A 4,854-nucleotide genomic window follows, 5' to 3' on the forward strand; every position below is an offset into this window, starting at 1 on the left:
CAGGATTCAGTGCATGCCCCATTGGCATGGTTGCATCAGTTCTGGAAAGTTGAATAGGACTGGGCCCTGAGCCTGCTCTAGCTCATGGGTGTCAAACATGTGGGCTGGATGCAGCCCATGAAAGCTCTTTATCCAGCCCCCATGATAAATGGGCTCTCTTGTTGAATGGGCATCTCACACTATGTCAGCTGCTGAGTGTCAATGTGACTCTGTGGCAGAAGCGGCACTGCTGAAAGGGCAGCTTGCATGATAACTGAGCTCTCTCATATCTTGAAAATATGATCAAGATCTGCCCATTTTTTTTCATTTGCAGCTAATGAGTTTCATTTCTGGCCATCATCTGCTTAATGAAATCACTTCCAGCTTAATGATGTCACTTCCAACCCTCTGCATGCGCCATGAATGCTGCCTGGCTGACTATATGAAATGAGTTTGACACCCCAGATCTAGCTCAGTATAGCTAACACTGGGCACAATCTTAACCAGGTCTACTCAGAAGTAAGTCCTATTTTGTTCAATGGGGCTTACTCTCCAGAAAGTGTGGTTAGGATTGCAGCCTCCGTTGGACAGGAACTGTGAATAGTTTCAGAAAGGGGTCTTTCACATTCTCTGCCCCACATGGAGATACCAGGGATTGAACCTTGGACCTCAGACATGTGGAACCAGTGCTATAGCACTGAGCTGTGGGCCTTCCCCACTGGACCTGAGCTGGAGGTGAAGAGTATTAGCTTCAAGCATGTCCATACATATAGAACTGTATTAGTGCTCTCCCGCCCCACTCACACAGTGTCCTGCAGACCATCTCATCACCTAAACAAGGAGTTGCCAGGGCCGCCCTTCTTGTTCCATGCTGGGGAACCCAAGAGTGAAATTGCAGGCAATTCACTTGTTGCTGCTCTCCTTTAATAGGATAAGTGTTTCTAGAATATGAGCCCAGTGAGAGCTGTAAATAAGTGCAGGAACGGCTTTGGAAGATGGCTCATTTGAGGGCAATCAGCATGAATAAGGTGTGTCAGCTGGCTGGAAATAAAACAGAGCTGGGAAATCTCATAAGAAGAATCTTGTAAGGCAGTGGCCAATTCTACAAGGCTAGTTAGTGAGAGCAAAACCTAACTCTTGAAGTGGACACTCCAGCCCACCACTGTTCTCTCCTGCACATTACTTCCATTCCACTTTTTAAATCTAGGGAGCTGGAAGAGGAGTAGCATTCGCCCTTTGAGGCTACTGCCTCACAGCTCAGTCCTAACCCTCTCCAGCACCCAGGAATGCAGTGACACCGACATAGTGACTGCTGCATCCAGTGGGTCCAGGTAAGCACTGCCAGGTCTCCTCAGGGTGCTATTGAGCAGAGCAGATTCTGCTATTCAGCGGCATAGATTCGAGGAGACCCATGTCGGGTTTCCTGCCCAGGATGGGGGTTAGGATATGGCAGCAGGGCCTGCTGTTGTCTCTGCCCTCTGCTGGGCCCCCTCCTCCCCTCCCCTGCCCTCCGCCACCCAGTTCTGCCCCCTCCCCACCCTTCCCCCTGCCCAGAACACTCTGCCCCCGACCGGTGGCAAAACTTACCACCAGAGCCCTTGCCGCGTTGTCCTCCAGCGCCACGGCCCTACACCGACTGCCACTGAGCCTAGCACCAGAGGTGTGCCTGTAACTCTGGGGCAAAAGTGCCTTACAGCACTTTTTGCAATGGTTGTGCCAGTGGCACCAGTGCTGGGCCTAATAGGATCAGTCCCTCAGTCAGCTCCATGGATAGGCTGGCCCTGGATCTTATCTCCAAGAGGTCAGCTCTAGGGGCTGCTTGATTCTTATTGAATCCAGCAGGATTTCAAGCAACCTGACCGTGCATAGGATTGCAGTGCAAGCCACCCATCAGGTGCGCTGTTCATCTTAGTGGGATGCCATTAATCGGTGAGTATGTGTTTTATGGTACTGCATTGCTGTACTCCCATTAAAGCTACTACTCTACTGAAATAACTGCAACGGTAATTTCAAAATCACAACGCTGCCATCCTCCAGCAACACCCTTAAAAATAACATGCATAACGATTCATCTGTATGATAAATTAATTCCAATGCTTATCCAGAAATAAGCACACACACACCATGATGCTGAGTCAGCCTTGAAAGCCAAAGTATTCAGGGGAAACTGGCTGCAAAGGAGAACTGGGCTCTTGTCCCTTTGGATTGTGCAGAAAAGGGGAGTTTAGCAAGTGCAGCCAATCTTGCTCCTATAGCTTAGGTGGAGATTCCCTCAGCAGGGCCAGCTCACAGTCCAGAGAATCCTGAAAGCTGCTGTGTACTGAGTCAGGACTTTGGCTCATCTAAGCCATGTGCCCAACACAGACTGGCAGTAGCACTCCATTATTTCAGGCAGGAAACCTCTGCTCTGCCTGGACATGCCAGGGATTGAATTCAGGATTTGCAACATGCAAAGGACATGTTTCACCACTGAGCTCTTGCCCCTCCCTATGCACAGCCGTCAGAGTTTGCATAGTCTGGTGTGAGAGCTTAGGTGTCACCTCCATGATGGACTTCCTCCTGTATCAGAACGTACAGAATGAATTACAATATCATATGCACAGCTTCAGTGCAGTAGTGTTACCAGGGCTGGTGTACCCCCTGCCATTAACTATTTATTTTAATATATACAGGTCACCCAACAAATCAGCAACCAACAAAAAACCAGTGACCAACTCGATGACACTCACTCAATTGAATAAGAGGTCTAATATTAGCTCTGATACATGGAAATGATTGCTGACTCATACTAACACCTTACTGGTTCTCTGCTGTGTAATGATAACACTTCATTGGCTCTTGGAACAATCCGTCTCATTGGTCAGTTTTGAGCTATGAAAATTCACTATTTGTTACATGTCAGTTGTGTTTTCCTTTTCTGGTTTTTTTTTGGGGGGGGGCTACAACTTTTGATAAAATACAAATACGTCAACACGGTTTGTTTCATTGCATTGTGCATGACATTCCATTTTGAATGATATATAACATGATATTATCCAAAAATACCAAGATTTTCACAATTTTGCCCAATAGTGGTGTCATTCCCAGAGTGTGTCACCCTCTGGTGATGCCACTGCACAGCAGTGTGATATTGTGGATGAGCAGTGAAGCAAGAAGTCCTCTTGAATTCACAACATGGCCTTAGGCGTGCCACTATCTTTCAGCCTCAGAACTTCATCTGCAAAATAAACACTGGCCTACTTTATGGAACTGTCGTATGAATACTGTGGAAATATCTGTGAGGTGTCTCAAACACTATCCTAGTACATAAATGCTATATGCTATGATTAAGTTACACCCACTGAACATTTCCTACATGTTGCGTCAATCCTTTGGTTGCAACCCTTTGCACACTTCCCTGGGAGCAAGTTCCATTAAATTGAATGGGGCTGACTTCTGAGTAAACATGCATAGGATCTGTTTCTTTGCATCCATCCACCCCAAGTCTCCCTCTTGTAGCATGACCAGGTGCTAGTGTTGCCACTTTGCCCAAACGGACCCTGTTTCTGTGTCACCTGTTTCTCAGGTGGATGGGCAGCAAAGGTTAATCGTGAACTATTTTTTGAACCTACTCCTTACTAAAAAGTTTGGAGCTGGGGTGGCCAAACTTGTTTAGGGTCCAATCCTATCCAACTTTCCAGCACCGGTGCAGCTGCAATGCAGTCCCGAGGTAAGGGAACAAGTGTTCCCATACCTTGAGGAGGCCTTTGGTGACTGCCTCCCCACCACAGGATGCAGATGGTTGGCAACCTTCAGTCTCGAAAGACTATGGTATAAGCCTATAGCACCTGGTATTCCCAGGTGGTCTCCCATCCAAGTACTAACCAGGCCTGACCCTGCTTAGCTTCTGAGATCAGACAAGATCAGGCATGTGCAGGGTAACAGTTGGCACATTTGTACCAGCACTTTGAATAGGATTGGAAAATTGAATACAATTGGGCCTTTAATGTAAGTGCCATATATGATAAACTTCAGATGTTTGAGAACCGCAAGAGAGATGCTTGAGAGCTGCCATATTTAAAAATATAAAAATCTTAAATACATTTACTCACCATGAACATTACATTTAGGTTTTAATCCAGTGGACTCTCAGTGGACCCGGTAAATAATTACAAAGCTTGAAAATTTCTTAATTACCTGTTATATTAATTGTGATGCAAAAAGAAACTCAGCCAACATATTTCCAGGAGCTGCACATTATATGTCAAAGATATGGCTTGTGAGTCACAGTTTGGCCATGATTGCAGCCTGATCTTAAGCCTATTTAGGTGACCAATCCCAATTTAGGTCCTATCCAACTTTCCAGCAGTTGCAATGCAGGTGCAGTTGCAATGCAGCCCTGAGGTAAGGGAACAAAGGTTCCCACACCTTGAGGAGGCCTCTGTGACTGCCTCCCCAGCAAAGGATGCAATGCATGCCCCATTGGCACAGTTGCACCGGGACTGGAAAATTGGATAGGATTTGGCCCTTACTCAGCAGTAAATCCCACTGAGGTTCTGTGGGTCTTATTCCCTAAGAGGTGTGCATAGGATCACAACCCTAATTTCATAGTTCATTCCATGCAGTCCAACAATAAACATTAAATAGCCCACCCATGGAGTTACATGGAGGGGGTGGCAATACTTACTAGAGCTGCATTTACCCTGTAATTTTGGAGATAGATGAAGCACACCGCAGCAGAGGCTTCTGTTTCATCACATCCCCTGTCATTACCTTTGCTGGGTGCAGCCATTTCCACCCACTCAGCACAGGAAGAAGGATCAAACCAAGCAGGACTGTAGTTGATAGCAGCTTGAGATTTGCGTGCGTGTGTTTTTCACAATTCTGCCTTGACTT

The 4,854-nt window shown here is 46.6% G+C and overlaps 1 pseudogene; it reads right to left on the reverse strand.

Annotated features, from left to right (window-relative positions):
* Window positions 1–3,794: 3,794 nt before the first annotated feature.
* Window positions 3,795–3,908, reverse strand: LOC136659620 (5S ribosomal RNA; annotated as a pseudogene).
* Between the last annotated feature and the right edge of the window lie 946 nt (window positions 3,909–4,854).

Source organism: Tiliqua scincoides, chromosome 8 (assembly GCF_035046505.1).
Source record: "Tiliqua scincoides isolate rTilSci1 chromosome 8, rTilSci1.hap2, whole genome shotgun sequence".
In the NCBI taxonomy this organism is placed as follows: Eukaryota; Metazoa; Chordata; class Lepidosauria; order Squamata; family Scincidae; genus Tiliqua; species Tiliqua scincoides.